General features: G+C 54.6%; 1 protein-coding gene across 6 annotated transcripts in view; it reads right to left on the reverse strand.

Moving 5' to 3' along the window:
• DLGAP4 (DLG associated protein 4) overlaps positions 1 to 19,417 on the reverse strand; it is a 139,193-nt gene that overhangs the window by 90,204 nt on the left and 29,572 nt on the right. The window lies entirely within an intron of this gene.

Raw genomic sequence — 19,417 nt, forward strand, 5'->3', positions numbered from 1 at the left:
ATGAGGACCTGGCAGTGCTGATAGAAACAGCCAGCAAGTCCCCTAGGTGTCCCCAGATGAGCCTGTGAGTGCTATCAGTGTCCCTGCCCACCATGGCCACCCTCCCTGCATGGAGGATGGAAGTGCTGGAGTGTTGTTCAGGCTCTGGTTTGATGTCCCTCTTAGGAGCCCCAGCTGATGAGAGTTGTGCCTAGGTCTCTGCAGTTGCTTGGGCTCTCTGCAGTTCCATAACCCCGTGATGAGCCACAGAAAGTCCCCGCAGTGAGAAGAACCCTTTGCCTTGTGTTCACAGCTGGCCAGGGCCCAGGTGTCCTCAGGAGCCAGTCCACCCCATGGCACCATGTCCCACACTCTGTCCCAGACTTCTGGGGGCTGAAGGCAGGCACAGAGACATCTCAAGGGTCCCAGTTGGGTTCTCAGCACACACACACACACCTTGCTGGAGGGACTTGGTGTTTTTGCATCTGGACAACACTGTGGGATCGATGGGATCGACAGGATCAATGAGATCAGTGGGATCAATCACTGCTGATCACTGAATAACGTTACCTTACACAATTCCTCATCAATCCCTGCTCCACCTGTTCAAAAAACACAGTTTTGCCTTGCTGCCTATGGGCATTCATTCCAGATGATTTCTCCCAGGGACTTTGCTTTCTTAGGTCTCCTCCACAAATTCAACAAGCAATTATGTCAGCAGAGCACAGAGATCACTGTGGCCATAGATACTGCAGCAAATGGCCACTAAACCTCTGCCCTGGGCTGTGTGCATTAGCCACAGCAGGGAAGGTTTAGTGAGAGCAAGCAGATGCTGGAGCTTGTGACTCCTCACAGTGTTTCACCACAAAAAAGATGAAGGACAAGAACATTGTCTTGAAGCTCTGGGGGAAATGCACAACTGGTAACCAGCAAAGGAAACGAACACCTACTCTCACCTCAGCAGTTTCCTGACGGACTTGGACTCATTTTCCCCTTCTAGCCACTGTAAGATACAAGTACGAACCAAGCAGTGACGGAAAGAGTCCTGACACCATGGACAAAAGATTGCTCAGTCCACCACTGCCCTGGGCAGCACCTTCCAGTGCCTGACCACCCTTTCCATGAAGAAATTTTCCTAATATCCAACCTAAACATCCCCTGGCACAGCTTGGGGCCGTTTCCTCTTGTCCCATCCCTTGTTCACTGGGAGCAGAGACCTGGCTGCACCTTCCTGTCACAGGGAGTTGTAGAGTGCAAGAAGGTGTCCCCTGAGCCTCTGTTTCTCCAGGCTGAGCCCCCCAGCTCCCTCAGCCTCTCCTGATCACATCTGTGCTCCTCAGGAGGTCACTGATGGATCTTACTGGACAGAACTCCCTCCATCCATGGGAGTCCTGGCAGCATTTGGAACCTCCAGAGCTGCCAGATGTCACTGGTGCCTCTCCTGAAGAGGCCCTACTCCTCTGTGTGCTTCAGAGGGCACAGACTGAATCACAAAATCACAGAATATCCTGAGCAGGACCCACAGGGATCATCCAGTCCAACCTCTAGCCCTGCACAGACACTCCAACAATCCCACCCTGTGCATTCCTGGCAGCGCTGTCCAAACGCTCCTGGAGCTCTGGCAGCCTCGAGGCCATCCGTGCCTGTTCCCTGGAGAGCCTGGGCAGTGCCCAGCACCCTCTGGGGGAAGATTTCCTGATGTCCATCCCATGCCCCTCTGAGCTCCCTGAACTCCTTCGATCCGTTGGGACAGCAGCAGCTCAGAGCTGGCCCAGGGGGAGATCTCCAAATTGGCAGCTGGTCAGGCAGTCTCTTCCCTGCCCTGCTGTGCTCCCAGAACGCTGCCATGCCTGAGGATGGCAGTGATATAAAATATTTATACATATACTTTTGGAATCAAAGACCCATCAGGTCATTACAGCCCTGCTTTCCTCACCCGGCTTGGGGTCTGCTGGTGTTCCCGCTGCTCTTACAGAGAGCAGCACACAAGTTCTCCCAGCCCTGCTATGCCAGCATGGGAAGAGGAAAAGCTTGATTTCTGAGAAGAATGATAGATTTGTGAGGACCTCTGACAGCCTGGGGACAGCATGGTAGCCAGGGCCCTGCCAGGGGTGGCCACTGCAGGTGACGGATGGGATGAAAGGAGTAGAGCGAGGGAGTCAATGGCTCCCAAAGCTGTACCTGGGGACTGTATCTGGGGTTTCAGAGCCAGCAGAACCTCTCCTGCCTTGAGAGCAGCCTGCAGGGTCACAGCTGTGGTCCTCGGGGCCAGATCTGACTTTTGTTACTTGCTCTTCTACTCTGGTCATCGCTCAATCTGCTAAGCCCATCCCTGGAGGTCCTGAGGTCCCCCACCTTCACAGATCATAGGGATCCAGAGTCCCTCCTTCAGAGGTGACATTCTACTCTTCTCAGTTGTTGTCTGAGACAAAAACTCGCAGAATCTCCCAACTTTTTCCTTCGTAGCTGGGTATCCCATTCCAGCTCCAGAAATACCAGCAGCCTTTTAGTTCCCAAAAGATCTCAGAGGGATTTGTTAAGGTGACGGGTGTACTATACCTAAAATGACCTCAGGACAGGTGAAACAGTCTCTGAGGGTCATCCTCCCAAAATAAAAGAAATGCTGAGCATCCATTTGTCTTTCCATGGGGTTCATATCCTGAGGATGTCTTGTCATCTGTGCTGAAAGAAGCAGTGTATTCTGTTTTATCACGCTCAGTGGAAGCTGAAACCCTTTGGCCAGGTTTCCCCAGTTTCACTCATTGTATTAAGTTCTTGGATAATTTTTCAATGAAAGTCCTCTTGGCTCTTTGTGGGAAGTGAGAATTTTGGGTTGGATGAACATTGAAAAGGAGGAAAAGAAAGAGAAAGAAATAAAAGAAAGAATAAATCTCTCACCATAGAGACCCTGTGTTCAAGTTATGTATCATAAATTGTTACGTCACATGGATTTATCTCTGATACAGGCAATATACAGCTTATGGATAAATAGGGAAATGTGGAATTAGGGGAAAGCTGAGCTCCTTCAGGTCACCACTGCTGCCAGGGCTATTCCTGCTCCTGGACCTTCTGTAGGGCCTTGCAAAGACTCTTCCCTCTACCACATCCTGCAGACAGGTCCTGCAGCCTCTCCCGCTCCATATCCTGCCTGGGAAGGACTCCTCTGAAAGTGTCCTTTCACAGGACACTGTGTGTGGGGTGTGCTCTGCTGTTTTGGGCTTTCAGCAGAGACCTGAGATCCTGCACCTGTGTCAGAGCTTTGCTGAAGGTGACTTAGAGGAGGAGGGAACTAAACATGGAACAGTGAGTGGAGGAGACATGGGAGAGATGTGGGATGTGCTGGGGTCAGGGTCACAGTGACGGAGCTGTCAGCAGTCTCCAGGCTGAAATCCCAACTAAATCACAGAACCACAGACCTTAAAGTTCATCTTCTTCCAAACCCCCTGCCATGGGCAGGATGCCAGGTTGCCCCAAGCCCTGTCCAACCTGTCCTTTAACATTTTCAGGGAAAAAATTCAGGAATCAAACCTCAGTAACCCTCTGGGAACCTCCTTCCCAGCCAGATAAATGAGCTCCTTGTGACCCTTATGCTTGGCAGGCTGCATACCTGTGGCCACCCTGGAGATGGGAGAGGGCTGGGTCTTTCTGGGACGGGGCTGCACAAATTCCCTCTGTCCTCCTTGCTGTCCTTGCCCACCCCAGCAACGGCGGGGCTGGAATGTCCCACAGCACACAGGCAGTGCTAGGATTTCATGCTGCTGCCACGAAACCAAGGTGCACGGGCTGCTTGCAAGGCTCTGTGAGGTGACTGCAGACAGCCTGGGATGAGATGGTCACAGAGGGACTCCAGCTCCTCTGCAGTAAGCTTTTCCACGAGTTCCTGGGGAGCAGTGTTCCCAGTGCTGTGCTCTGTGGAGCTGTGACTGCTGGAGCCTGGCGTCACCAGGGCTGTTTGTTTCCCAGCCTGTTATTCACTGACTCCATTCTCCAGCCAAAAGATATTTGCAAGTAGTAATAAAAAAGGATGAATGGGATGGCATGGGATGATTAACCAGGATGGTGAAAGATGGGCCAGCACCTGGGCTGCTGGCAGCACAAGCACTTGGCAAATGGGGCTGGGTTCCACATCCTATCCTCTGCTGGAGGGACTGCCCTGAATCACTGGAATGCTTGGGGTTGGCAGTGACCCTAAAGTCATCCAGTCCCACCCCATGCCATGGGCAGGGACACCTTCCACTGTCCCAGGTTGCTCCAAGCCACATCCAATCCGGCCTTGGACACTTCCAGGGATTCAAGGGCAGCCACAGCTGCTCTGGGCAGCCTGGGGCAGTGTCCCACCACCCTGAAGACAGCATTTGGCACTGACCATCCCCACTACTGCAGAGCCCAGCAAAGCTGGGCTCTCTTGCGTTTTTCTGTTCAGGTTTTTGATATCCTTCCAGCAGAACCTCTCAGATTTATCCCTGCTCTCCCCACACCTTGCCATGACAGTTGGGATTTTGATGCAGTTCTAATCGTTCTGGACTATAAAAAACAAGCCCTGTCTTTCACTAGCATATGGCTCTCCCCGTACAACAACAGACACCAGAACTTTCAATTAAGTTTCTGGAAGCGGTGCTGAAGCACACATGATTCATTTCACAAGTGCACTAACGAGTGAAACGATTCTCCTTTTTGCCAGATCTCCACTCATCAGGAAACAAACAGTATCTGATGTCTTTCTTTCTTTCTTTATATGCTGACGAAAACAACACCCTTCTCCGTCGCCACTGAGCACAGGTAGAGATCACCCAACTAAATATTCTAATATTTGATAACAGCCCTGCCAGCACGGAGCTGACTCATTCTATGGCATGTGCTGCTCCCTGAGGATTGCTCTCAGCACAGCGAACAATTAGCTGCTTCATTCATCCCAGCTTGAGAATGGCAGATAGTTACAGGACCATGGGCACGCTCCTGACAGGAGGGATTTATGAACACTCGTAGTTGTTGCTCCTGTAATTAATCTCACGCTATTTCCACACACACTCACTCACCCTCTGCTCCTACTCTGCTCCTGGCTCCCAAACACTTCATTTATTCTCAGAATGGCATAGAAATCATTTTGGTTTCTGGTCAGTGACATGGAAATGACCAGGCAAAATCAAGATATGATTTGGGGGCTCTGCTCCCCAGCATTCCTTAAATCCTTTGGGGCAGAGCAGAGGCATCCAACCCGCACTGCCCTGTGACAGTGATGTCACACCTCCCTCCATGTGCCTGGTCCCACAGCAGCCCAGGAACACAGGCTGCTCCATCCCAAAGGAGCTGCTGGTTCTTGGTGTCTCAGGGCTGCTGCTCCTGCCTCCTGCTTCTGGGGTGGAGCTCAGCATCCCTCTGGGATGTGCTTCCTGGCTGGCTTGGCAATGGGAACCCGTGCCCCTCCTGCCTGACACTGCTCAGGAATCAGACACTCGCATCCTCAAGGTCACAGGGAGATACCAGGCAAAGCACTTCTGTATCCCACATCCCTGCAAAACAGACAGCTCCTGGGATCTTCTGCCTCTAATTTTTTCCCTTCCAAGTCCTCAGACTCAGGCTCCAGCTGGAGATTTACTTTATTGGCTGTTCATTGTTACAGTTATGGCCAGTGCGAGGATGGCATCCTTGGCACAAATGAACACAGCACTGACTTCAGCATTCTCCTCCTTGTAATTACTGCCCAAAAACTTACCATGGAAGCCAGCAGAAAGGGGGGATTGCTCAGGAAGGGATGGGAAGGACCACCCCCAGTGCCCCCAGGAATCACCCCAGTGGCTCCAAGGGTGGGACCCCCAGGGTCTGTCTGGCTGTGAGGAGGCATCCCGTGGCTGCAGAAGGCTGGCCCTGCCACCCCACTGCCAGGCTGAGCTGGTAGTCCTCTTGGGACAGGGAAAATATGTCCCCACAGCTGCCATTGATGCTTTTGGGTCACACCCTGACCCCAAGGAGGTGCTGCCACTGGGGATGGAGCAGGGACACCTCTCACATCTTCATGGACACCTTGAGGCCACCGCAGAGCACATTCATGTGTCACAGAATCGCACATTCATGTGTCACAGAATCGCATTCTATGTGTCACAGAATCCCAGAATGGTTTGGGTTGGAAGGGACATCAAGGCTCATCTCATTCCAACACCCTGCCGTGGGCAGGGATATCTACCCTCAGGTGTTCAGCACTGCCCCTGAGGGCCCAGGGTGTCAGAGCTCTGCTGTGCTCTCATCCCTTCACTGGGGGCTCTGGCTTGTGACCAGTGCTGCTCTGCTTTCCCTGGAGCACATCCACCAGCTCCTGGTTGCAGAAGCAGATATCCTTGATATCCACACTTTCCATCAACCCGTGCCAGACAGGAAGGACCTCCAGCCAGCAACCTCCCAGCTGTGGCTCATCCATCCCAGCTTCCAGCACATCCTGACGTGTGCCAGGAACAGGGGCCTGGACAGGCACCAACCGTTTGTACTTCCCCATTTCTCATGGTGGCACAGTTCTTGGGGCTGGCATTGATGTGCTGTAGCCTTGGTGCCCTGTGGCCTTGGCACCAGTTGCTATCAGTGCCTGCTGCCATCACTCCGTGGTTCTCCCATTTTCTCTCCACTGGTTGGACATGGACATGGGGCAGAGGACACCTCAGTACAGCATTGCTGGAGCAGTTCTCCAGTTATTACTGTCACCCTCAGCTGTAGCAGTGACAACAAAGCCAAGACAGTTCATGAATTCTTTGTAGGAGCTGGGGAGATTCCTCATAGAAAGCGGGGGCAGACATTGGAAGGGGTTGTCCAGGGCAGGGGTGGAGTCCCCATCCCTGAGGGATTTAACAAATGCGTGGATGTGGCATCTGGGGATATGGGTTAGTGGTTGGCTTGGCAGTGCTGGGTGATGGCTGAACTCGATGATCTTAGAGGGCTTTTCCAATCCTAATGATTCCTAATGATTCCATGAGATTTTTTGGTAAGAGCTGCCCAGTCATGTCCCCACTGTGTTCAGCCTTCATCTCCTTCCTCCCAGAGCTACTGCCACCCTCCTGGAGCTCAGGAGTTGGGACAAGGACCTTCTGTCTACCAAACCAAACCAAACCAAACCAAACCAAACCAAACCAAACCAAACCAATCCAGCTCCCTCTGCCCCTCTCAGCACTACCCCAGGGAATCTGCTCCAATGCAAGAGGGAAGACTCACAGAATTACAAACTCACAGAAACTTCTGAGCTGGAAGGGACCCACAAGGGTCATTGAGTCCAACTCCTGGCCCTGCACAGGACACACCCAGGACTCACATGTAATGATTCACCTGCTGAGAGCTCTCCTGAGCCAGGGTGAAGACCTGAGGTTTGGTGCTTGGTTGGAGCAGAGCAGAGCTCAGACAACACTCCTGGCTCAGACCTGAAGTGCCAAACCTGCTGGCAACTCCTGCTCACCTCCCCTGCACAGGAGAGCCAGGGACCATTAGCACTGGATGAATGGGAAGAATTGAAATCAGCTTGGAGACAATCCCCAGGCCGGAGAAGAGGCAGAATTAACCAGCTTATTATTTTTATTTAATGCCTGCATTGTGCCCCCAGATGAATAATTGGTGTGTGAGGCTCTGTGCGCAGGGCTGTTATGAAGTTTAATTCATTAGCGCTTGTAAAGTGCCTCGAACTCGTGAGATGAAAGGTGTTCTCAGTGCGCCAGGAACTGTTCCAGCTACAGCACTGCGGATCTTTAATAAGGATATTGAACGACTCCTCTGAGCCAGCACATTGCATTTTAACTTCTTTATGGCTGTTTTTGCAAGCAGGATCCTAGAGTGCCAAAAAAAAAAAAAAAAGTTGAAAGAGAAAGCCCCATCACAGTGCAGAGAGCTGGCTTTGCATAGCCACAGACTGGGGTGTGCCACCCTCAGCCCTGCCCTGGGGGACAGCCCCAGGGCTCTGTCTCCATCACCAGCCCCTTCATGGGGACTGGGAGCTGTGACAGCTCTGGGAATGTCACGGGATGGATGCTCAGAAGGGCAGGTGGGAAGAAAGGAAGGTCTGGAGGAAGCTGAGGGCTCATTTCCTGGTTTGCCTGCAGGGTCTGTAGGGGGCTGGGCCTGTACTCTATGTCCTGAGTTTGGCTGATGCAGTGGGAGGTGAGAGTGGGGCCATCTGGGGACCATCCTTCCATCCCTCCATCCATCCATCCCATATCCATCCATCCATCCATCCCTCCATCCATCCATCCCTCCATCCATCCATCCCATATCCATCCATCCATCCATCCATCCATCCATCCATCCATCCATCCATCCATCCCATATCCATCCATCCATCCATCCATCCATCCATCCATCTCTGCCATCCTGCTCTGACCTCCTCTGGCACAGCCAGACACTTGGGTGAGTGGCAGATTTTCATAGAATCACAGAATCCTGGAATGATTCGTGAAAGAGACCTTAAAGCTCATCCAGTTGCACCCCATGCCATGGACAGGGACACCTTCCACTATCCCAAACTTCTCCAAGCCCTATCCAGCCTGGCCTAGGACATTTCCAGGGATCCAGGGACAGCCCCAGCTTCTCTGAGCTCCCCATGCCAGAGCCTCCTCAGCCACCCAGGGAACAATTCCCTCCCAATATCCCATCCAGCCCTGCCCTCTGCCAGTCGGAAGCCATTCCTTGCGTCCTGTCTGTCCATCCCCAGTCCCTCTCCAGCTCTTCTGGAGCCCCTCTAGGCACTGGGAGGGGCTCTGGGGTTTCCTGGATGCTGCTCCCCGCCATGTGAACACTCCCAGCTCTCCCAGCCTGGCTCCTGATGGTGTTTCCTGCCAGCTCCACTTTTCTGCTCAGTGCAGCCACTCCATTTGTGACAACACCGTTGCACTGAGCCCAGCTCTGCCAAGGCCAGGAACATGGATCCTTTGGAACATCTGCTTCTCCCCCATCCATCCTCCTGCAGCTATTGCTGGCAAGGAACCCTGGCTGTGAGTGCACAGAAAACCCTTCCCTGCCTTAGCTAGATGGGAAGAGCTTTCCTTGTCTGAAGTGCCACCTATGGCATCTCCAATTGCTGCTGCATTTCCCACCAGCAGCGAGCTTGGAAAAGAACCTTTTTTAAATGTCCCACTGGGAGGAGAGCAAACAACACTGATGAAGGATGCAGGATGTGGCCAAGAAAGCAGTGATTTCTTCCCTTGATGGAAAAATTGATCCTCAAAAGGGAAGGCAGTGACCTCCTCACCTGCCTTCCACTTGTTCTTTTCCTAATGCTGCTGCAACTAGCAGAACTCTCCCGTTTCCCTGGGAGCTGCGTTCCCAGACAGCTCTGTACAGCACACGGAGTGCAGGGATCATCTCCTGCCTTGGAACACCAGGAACAAGCCACAGCCTTGCCCTTGCTCACAGGAGAGAAGGACTCATTGTTTGCTTTAATTATCCCAAAGCCTCTTTACTTGGAGGAAAATAAAATATTTATCAGGTACTTGTGGCTCTGGCGAAGGAGATTATACTAAAATTAAATTTTTAGATGCCTGTAAAATTTAATTTGCCTTAGTGTAGGGCAGTTCCTGTCTCTGACCAGCACTCAGCCTTTGGAGAGCTGTCCCTGCCAGCATTCCCAGGGCTGTCCAGGAGTCAGCTCAGGCTGCTGTGCCTGTGTCACCAGCTCCAGCCCAGCCTGGCAGCCCCTTCCCCATGTCCCGGGAGCACAGAGAGGTTGATTTGTGTGGGAGAAGATGGAGCTGCCCAGCCCAGCTCCACAGTCCCAGTCCTCTCCCATCACCTGATGGATGGGGCAGATTCTCACACACCTCTGAAGGAGCCTGCTCCTGGGACATGGCCCTGACTTCTCTGAGGTTTTTCATAGACAGCCTTTGGCCCTCTCCTAGGCCCCATTCCCTACTGAAATCCATCCTGTCCCCAAGCCTGAGCCCGGTTTGGCCCTGCCCTGGCAGTGTCCTTCCTGCCCAGGGTGTGCTCCTCCTGGGCAGAGCAGACTTCTCCAGATATCTGGAAAACCCCATGGCTCGGGATGGGATGCTGTGGTGCCACCACAGTGAGGGGACAGGCACAGGCACCCATGGACGCTGTCCCTGCTGGGAGGGTGCCCAGGGGCACAGATCAGATTATAACAACTGAACTCCTTGTTATCCCACACCAGCCTTGCAGAAAATCCCTCTTCCTGTGTGTGTGAAGTGATGTGCTCTAGCTCTTCACTCCTGGGAGTTTTGCTTCATGTCCAAAAAAAGCCAAGGATGGTGAAACTGTGCTGCCAAAGGGATGGAGAGATGCTGTCCCACTTGGGATGTTCTGGACAGACAGCAGCTCTGTCCCTGTGCTTTTCCAGGCTGCCCCACAGAACCCTGCCAGCCTGAGCACTGGTTTAACTAGGAATCCAGGTCTCCAGGCTCCTGCTCCTTGCCCTCACACTGTCCTTTTCCCATTGCTGCTGACGGCTTTGCCAGAACGTGAGGAACAAGATTTCATTTTACTCTTATCCCCAGAGCAGAAATGCACAAACGCCAGGGAAAGAAATCTGAACCATAGCCCGGAAATCCAGAGGGATTCAGGTATGGCATGGCAGGAATCACCCAGGAGCTTCATTGCTAAGTGAAATCCTACTGTGAGATCAGAATCAGGGAGTTTGAAAACATATCCTATCCCCTTTGTGCTGTCCTTGGGCTCCCAGCCCCACATGTGCTCCCCCAGTTGCTATGCTTTCCTTTTCCAGCCAGCCCTGTCCATGCAGGCTTTTCATTTCAGGATCAATGTCCCTGACTCCAAATGCTTCCCAAAGGCTTACATGGCCACCAAGGGGATAACCCTTCCTTCTCCAGCAGGCAGGAACCTCCACCGCACAGCGGAGGGAATTAAACAGAGACATCAAAGCCCTGTCAGAGCCAGGGGAAGGCAGAGATGTTCCAAGTTCCAGCACAGTCTCTGTCAGATTTAAAGAGGACAAATCCTTCAGATATTTCGCCTTCAAGGAAAACGAGGATGGAAACACGAGAGTTGCAGGGGGCCAAACAGGCAGAGTGCAGAGGAGTGAGCTGGGGCTGGGGGCAAAAAGGACAGCACAAAGACTGTCCCCACAGACACCCCAGAGCCACACACTGCTTGGGAGGGGACCCAAGGATCAGGCTGAGGCACCTATGGGGGCAGACTCTGCTTGGTGTCCTGGCAGGTCCTGCCCTGGGATCCCACCAGCGCCCTCCTGCACTCCCCCTCGGCTCAGCCCAACCCTCAGTGCCAAACGCAGCCCAGGCCCTTCCTAAATCCACATGTTCCCATGGGCTGAACACACAACACGAGGCTGTGGATCCACAGAGCAGCTGCCTGGATGGCAAGTGAATTTAGGGAATATAAGCCAGGCAGGCTCTGGGACATAAGGCTTTTGTGACAGGGACATTTTGGAGCATCTCTAATTAGCATCTGCTAATTATCTCAGATAATTAGCACTTAATTGCCTCCAACACCTTGATAAACTCTCCAAGCTCCATGAGCTGCTCTGTGTGTGTCCCTCGTGTCCCCACCAATTTGGGCAGCTCAGCCCAGCCCAGCCCAATCTGGCTCCAAGGGAGGCTGCAAGGGGAGCTGCACGATTAACCCAGCGACTGCAATCCTGTCCTCGTCCTCAGGGGAGGCTCTTTATCTCCACCCTTCCCAGGTGGAACACATGGACATGCCAATGATGAAAAACTGACATGGTGGCATTTCAGGGGACTGAACACCAGAGACCCCTGATAGCTGCTGGGCAGGGAAGGGGATGGGGAGGGATGATGTGGGAGCCCAAGGCAAGGTGGAGTGGGATGGGGGAATGGAAATGGTGTGGGAGCCCAGAGCAAGGTGGGATGAGGGGAATGGCAATGGCTGTTGGAGCCCAGGGCACCGCAGGGTGCTCAGTGCTGGGATGGGGGGTACCAAGCCCTTCCTCCTGCCAGTTGGTGAGCCCAGGGCCGCCCCTGCCAGGCTGGGCAGGTGCTGGCAGGGTCATGGGTGCTGGACATGGACACCCTGAGCCTTTTCCAAGCCCTGGGACCCGGGGGAGTGACAGGGGCTGAGTGTTGGTGAGCCTGCTGGGAAGCTGGGGGGACCCCTGCAACAAGTCCTAGTCCCCAGAATCTGGGACTGGGACTCCTCAGGCCCCACAGCACTGGCTGGACCACACGTCCTCCCCTTGCCCATGGCTGTCCTGTCTGTGTGATCCAATCCAGACCCACACTGCCAGGGGTCAGGGATGCTGCTCATAGAGCTGTGGGGTGAGCTGTGGGGGTGAAAGGAACATGAAGGGATCCCAAAGGATGGGGTGGTCCTCCTCAGTCCTGATCCCAGGACCTGACCTCCCTCAGTCCTAACCCCCCTTCCCAGTAAGGGAAGGATGAAGGGATCCCAAAGGATGGAGTGGTCTGCCAGAACACTCTGCAGAACCTGGACATCTGCAGGCAACAGCCAAGAGACGCCTGAGCTCGTACACACAGGGAAGGGTCAGGAAAGAACAAGGAGACATCATGGGAAAAGAACAGAATCCTTCAGGAGGAGGGACAGGGACACAGCAGGTCCAGCTCATCCCCTTCTCCATAACACCACCCAAGCTCCCAGACAGCTCCCTGCTCCCCAGGAGCAGATCTGGATGAACTCACACCCTGGCAGAATAGACAGACAAACCTCAGGAATTATGGATGCAACAATTACAGAAACCTTTTTGGCTGATGAGAAGGCCCAAATTTCTCCCAAGAGGTCACTCTGGTCACCACAGCAGTGGTGGGAGCTGGGATCTGTGCCAGGCAGGGAACTCTGCCAGCTCTGCTGTGGGCACCCTGCGAGCACAGGGCACTCAGCTCTGCAGCCAGTGGAAATCAGCAGCAGCAACTGGAGATGGAATCTATTTTTCCTGGGAAAATAAGAATCAAATTGAATGTGGCTGCTGTGTGAATGGCACCTGGGGAGCGCTCGCTGGGATTCTGTGACCTCTGTCCCACCACGGAGCTGGGGGATGCTCCTGTACTTTCCCTCCTGCCACAGCCCCAAACTGGCAGCGTGGGGTGGAGTCCAGAGTAGGGAGTGCAGGGATTGAATCCCTGCCATTTCAGGGAGAGATCATGGACTGGAGGACGCACCAAAGCACAGCTGGCCTCTAGCAGTCCTGTCTCCCACAAGCTCTTCTCTTCTCCAAGTGCTTCCAAGCAAACTATCCTGAACTCCAGGATGCCCCAAATCACCGTGCCCGGGGCGTCTGGCATAGGGGAGAGGGGAGTAGCCTCTGCTGTGGCCCTGGTGCCAGACACTGTCTGGGGGCTGCGGGCACACCCTGGTGACAGCACAGGTGAGGCACTGCCCCAGAACCACCTGGGGCTGCCTCAAGCCAGGAAGGCATCCTGGGAGATCCAGGCAGGATTCCCCATGGCTGCACACCAACACGGGCATTTGGGGTCCACACCAAGGCCCCCAGCCAGGAAGGAGGACAGACCCCACACCTAGGCCCCACATCTTCCCTCCCTGTGTCTCTCAGATCTGTCCCAGAGAAGTGGCAGCACATCAACAAGAAGGCGCAGTCCTCGCAGAAGCTGTGGTACCCCAAAACCATCGAGTAGCAGGGTGTCACCTGTGGGACCACATGGCCTGGATGACCCTGACTCATAAGTATGGCATGGATAGGGGACCCATAAGTGGGGATTTAGGGGGTGTTTAGACATAAATGGGTGTTTGGACCCCATAAATGGGGTTTTGGGAGTTGTTTCTGTTCATAGACGGGGGTCAGGGAGTGTTGGGATCCATAAGTGGGGAGTTGAGGAGTGTTTGGATCCTTAGATGGGGGTTTGAACCCCACAGATGGGGGTCATAGACTGGGTCTGGGGGGTGTTTGGACCCACAGATGTGAGGTTAAGGGGGAACAAGGACACATAGATAGAGGCCAGGAAGGCATTGGGCTCCGTAGGTGTGGGGCTGAGGGGTGCAGGGGCCCATAGATGAGGGTTTAAGGGACACCATCACCCACAGATGTGGGGCAGAGGGGTTTTGTGACTCATATCTAGGGGTCAGGGTGCACTTGGAGGGCACAAGAGCCATAGCCAGGCTTGGGGGCTGTTCCGGGTGGGGCCTGGTATGGGGCAGGGGCCACCCCAGGAACGGCGTGGGGCACTTGGGGCACATGTGGAGCAGGCAGCGATGTCTCCCTGTCCAGCACTGTCTGGGCTCAGCCCCTGAGGGTTAGTGACGGGGACAAAGCTGTAGGGTGTCCCAGTGCCCCAGGAGCTGCTGCAGGAGGTGGGCACTGAGCTGGGCATGGCCGGCTCCACAGCTACCACCGAGAGCTGGAGCATCCCTGTGGGGACATGGCATAGAAAGGTTTGCAGGTGAGAGCCCAGAACAATCCTTCACTGGACAGAACAGCTCCTAATCCTATTTTTATGCCGTGGTAGGAGCGTGCCCTACAATTCCCAGGGAGGCTCTTACAGGGAGAGAAACATGAGGCACAGAAAAGGAAAAAGCCTGAACCCGCAGCCGGGGGGAGGCAGGGCTGGGGAGGATGAGTTACGGGCAGAGAGTGAGAGAATTTAATTTGTATGGCCTAGAAAGCCAGTGCTGGAGGGGGAACAGGATAACACTGTATAAATATCTAAAGGGCAGTTGTGTGAGGAAGGGGAAAAAAAGTGACGCATGCAGCAGTCGTGGGAGGGACGTGATGGTCCGGAGCTGGGAACAGCTTCCCGAGGGAACAGCAGGCTGGTGCAGCCTGGTGGGCAGGAGCAGGGAGGGTGTCAGAGCCTGTGTGGGGCTCCAGGGCAGCAGCAGGAAGGAACAGCTTGGCACGGGAAGTTGGTGGCCCTGACACAGCTGTCCCCACAGCACCCAGCAGTGACCAGTGGTGACCAGCAGTGACCAGACCTCTGAGGTGCTGTTCCTGCCAGGTGCCCTGGCAGAGCCTGACCTCCCCATTCCCTCTGTCACCATAGCTTCTCAAAGGATGGAATTGCTGAGTTTGGAGAAGCCCTCTGAGATCACTGAATTCAACCCTTAAGGCAGTGCTGCCAAGGCCACCACTTCCCCATGCCCCCAGATGCACACATCCACATGATTTTGAATACTTCCAGGATGGCGACTCTACCACTGCTCTGGGCAGACTGTGTCAGTGCCTTTCCATGAAGAATTTTTCCCTAATATCCAATCCAAACCTTCCCTGGCACAACCTGAGGACTGAGGCATTGAAAACCTGAATCCTTTCTGGCACAGAAATTCCCTGCAGAATTCCAGCCTGAGGTTGATCTGCTTCCCTTTGGCCATGAGGAACCTGCCCAGGCTGATTTTGGGTGTCCTTGGAGCACAACCCTCCAGGCTGGGCTGTGTGGGACAAGCAGAAACCACAGCAGTGCCAGAACGGAGCGTGCTCCCATCCCTGTCTGTGTTCCTGCCTCTCCTGGCTCTTCCCTGTAAATTCTAGCTGCTTTTCACAAACACATTTGTTTTTTCTTAAAAAAAAAAAAAAAAAAGGCTTTTCTGTCTGCCGTTGCTATGTGCAAACCCACACAAACACCAGGAAAAGCTGGTGCTGGCTCCGCATGGCCCGTGCCCGCAGAGTCCCTGTCACACAGGCAGAGCTGGAAAACAGGAGAAAAATAGATTTTCCCTTCAGCCCTTCCAGACACATGACTGAGACTTATTATAGCAATAGCAGGCACAGGGGGTGTGCAGGGGCCGTCCCTGTGTGCTCCTCCCTCGCTGATGAGCCCCTTCCCCCCTCAGTGAAAGCGGGGCTGGGTCTGTGCCAGCTGCCCCCAGAGCACAGCAGTGCTCGGGAAGGATTCCCAGGGCAAGGAATCCCTCAGGCAGGGGCTCCAGGGGCAAGGAAGACATGGAGCAGATGGTGCTCCTGGGAAGGATGGTTTGGGGTGTTCAGCTTGAAGAAGGGAAGGACCCGAGGAGACCTCAGAGCCCCTCCCAGTGCCTAAAGGGGCTCCAGAAGAGTTGGCAGGGTCAGATGGGATTTTGAGAGAGAATTGTTCCCTGGGAGGGTGGGGAGGCACAGGGTGCCCAGAGCAGCTGTGGCTGCTCCTGGATCCCTGGAAGTGTCCAAGGCCAGGTTGGATACTGGGGCCTGGATCAACTGGGGATAGTGGATACCTCTGGCAGGGAGTGGGACTGGATAAGCTTTAAGGTCCTTTCCAACTCAAGCCATTTTAGGATTTATCTAGGATTCTCAGCTGTTTACCTGGCTCTGAGCCTGGTGTATGTTCCTGACCCCTCAGTTTGCAACATCACAGCACAAACCACAGCATTTGTGTGTGCTTGTGCTGGGAGCTCCTCCTTCTCCTTCTCCTTCTCCTTCTCCTTCTCCTTCTCCTTCTCCTTCTCCTTCTCCTTCTCCTTCTCCTTCTCCTTCTCCTTCTCCTTCTCCTTCTCCTTCTCGGGATGATTATCCCCATATCCACTTATCTCCAAAGGTTTTCAAATATGAGCACATCTGGATATGCACATTTCCAAGTGCATCCATAATTACCCAGATTCCTGGGAGGAGGGAAATGGGTACTGCTGACACTGGAACTCCTGCCCAGCCAGCTGTTGGTTGTCATGGAAACCACATCTGTCACTCACTTCTTCCCAGGTCTATTAAATAACCCAGGTCACCCAGGCCTTCCCCACTGGGGTATGTGCCCACCTTGAATTTTGCTCTCCCCTGTGTTTTGATGCCAATGTACCCTCAAAGAGCAGCCAGAGAAGGGGGAGCATCCCAGTGCCTGAGCACAGCAGACAACTCACAGCTCACTGCTCAAGAGAACAACAGTGACAAAAGAGAGACACAGGGCAGGTGTCATTCCTCACTGAGCCCTGACATATCCTGGAGCGGTGGGAAGGTCTGTCTGTGTACCAGGCCCCAGGACTCAGAGCTGTGCCCCACACTGGGATCAGACCCAGGGCAGCACTAAACCATGGGATCCCAAAATGGTTTGGGTGGAAAGGGATCTTTAAAATCATCTTGTTCCATTCCCTGCCTTGGGCAGGGGGACCTTCCACCAGACCAGGTTGCTCCAAACCCCATCCAAACTGGCCATGAACACTTCCAGGGATCCTGGGGCAGGCACAGCTGCTCTGGGCACCTGTGCCAGGGCCTCCCCAGCTAGGCACAGCTCCTGTCCTGCCCAGGGCACCCAGCCCTGCTCAGCACATCCCTGCAGGGCTGGTGTGATGCCACAGACCTGACTGTGGAGGCTCTTTCAAGGTCACTGCAGAGGGTGTAGGGGCGTGGGAAAAGAAGGTACCAGTCTGATCCATTCACGGGGATCAACTGGACCAACAATGTTTTTCTTGGCTGCACATGAAGGGCTTTACCACCTCATTCCCAGAACCAGCTTACCAGCTTACTCAGAGTCCCTCACTATGGAGCCAGGCTGGGAGAGCTGAGGATGTTCAGGCTGGGGAAGAGAAGGATCCAGGGAGACCTTGGAGGCCCTCCCAGTGCCCAAAGGAGCTCCAGGAGAGCTGGAGATGGACTGGGGACAAAGGGTCTGCAAGGACAGGACAAGGGGGAATGGCTTCCCACTGCGAGAGGACAGGGTTAGATAGGACATTGGGAGGGAATTGTTCCTTGTGAAAGTGGGAAGGCTCTGGCACAGGGTGCTCAGAAAAGCTGTGGCTGCCCCTGGATCCCTGGAAGTGTCCAAGGCGAGGCTGAACACTGAGGCTTGGAGCAGCCTGGGATAGTGGAAGGTGCCCCTGCCCATGGCAGCATTGTGGAACTGCATGAGCTTTAATGTTCCTTCCAACCCAAGCCATTTGGGGATTCCATAATTCCCTGATTCTCCAGTTTCCTTTATCACTCCTCTAATACTTTAACTCTTTCAGCCAACCTGAAAAAGGAGGGGAGCGAGTGAGCACCAGGGGACTGCAGCCCCCTGTGCTGTCCCAGGAGCTGTGGGTGTGTCTGCTGCTCATCCAGGGCAGCTGTGGGAGATGGAGCCATGCCTGGTGGGACTGGGACATTCCCAGGGGTCAGGAGCCAGCCATTCAGGGCAGAGGGAGGGTGGAGGGTCCTGGAGGTGTGTGAGTGCTCAGGAATGTCCCACCATGCAGGGGTAACACAGGACAAAGGGATCAGCCGCAGGGGGCCCTTCCAGGGGGGTTTTTCTCCAGGGCAGCTGTCCAGGCTTCCCCAGCAGACATCAGCCCAGAGGAGCAGCCTTGGCTCCTCTAGAGATGAGGCTGCAGCTGAATCCCTGCCCAGATGCCTCCTGGATCAGGAATGATTTATCCTCGTCCCAGGCCTGTCCTAAGGCACGAGCAAAGCCCTTTGGTGTGCCCTGGCAGAGGTTCCTCAGCCAAGAACACGCTAAAATTGCCAAGATCAGAATCCTCCCATTCCAGCCCAGCCTGGTTTTGGTTCCTGGCAGGGATTCAGCTGCAGCCCCAGTCCTGGAAGAGCCTTCCCAGTACCTGCTGGGATCCTTTGCATAGAGCACCCCAGGGTGCTGGGTGGGGTGCTGGCCCCTGCTGAGGTGCTCCTGGGCGTGGGATGGTGTCAGGGCACTGCTGGGACACAGCACATCCCACACCCTGTGTCACTGCAGAATAATGGGAAAGAAAAGAGCTGCCAGAGAGATCCTCAGGTGACAAGGAGGAGCCATTCCAGGGGGGCATTCTCAAGGGCAGGACTGTCCCACTCACAGATGCTATCAGGGGCAGAAGCGCTGCTCCCAGTCCTGCACATCGCCCATCCCAGGGGCTGGCAGGCACTGAACAGGGGAGCAGCCTGTCCCCAGCCTGTCCCTGTGCCCCAGTGCTCAGTCTGGGCACAGGAGACATCAGCTCCCACCTCCTGCCTGGGGCCAGAGGGATCTGTTCTTTTCCTACCTTAACGCGTTTCCCTCGCTGTGCCCACAGCCCAGGACCCTCTGCCATCCCCTGTCCCCTGTCCTCAAGGCCAGGCCCTGCTGCTGCAGAGATGGAGGTGAGCAGTGAGGGCAGGCACAGTGCCCTGGCCAGGAGGGACTGTTAATTGAACAGCTGATTAGATCCCAGGAAACCTCCTGGACGGTGAAGCTCCAGCTCTGCCACCCCCTGAAGACATTGTCCATGCCTGGATTGCTGCCTGATTCCCATCTCCATAATTCACCCTAATCCTTCGGCATGGCTCTGGTGGGCTCAGCTCACGGCTCACTGGGTTTGATCCCTGCTCCAGCAGCGCTAATGAGGCCAATGGCACAGAGAAGGGATACAGGGATGGCTCCCAGGCACAGATTCCCCATTAATCCCACCATATGTTTCCAACCTGCTCTCCTCTGACACCCTCACCCTTGTGCCGCACTGGGGGACACTGAAACGCACGGAAGGAAGAGGAGGGGAGGAAGGCTGTCCCCTGGGGTGGGTGTGCTCACAGCCCTGTGTCGCCTCAGGTTCCAGCTGTGGCCAGAGCAGGGCTTGGCAGGGCTGGGGGGCCTGAGGTAGGCTGGGATTTTGGATGAGGGAAGGGGACAGC

This window comes from Catharus ustulatus, chromosome 17, assembly GCF_009819885.2.
Source record: "Catharus ustulatus isolate bCatUst1 chromosome 17, bCatUst1.pri.v2, whole genome shotgun sequence".
Taxonomy (NCBI): domain Eukaryota; kingdom Metazoa; phylum Chordata; class Aves; order Passeriformes; family Turdidae; genus Catharus; species Catharus ustulatus.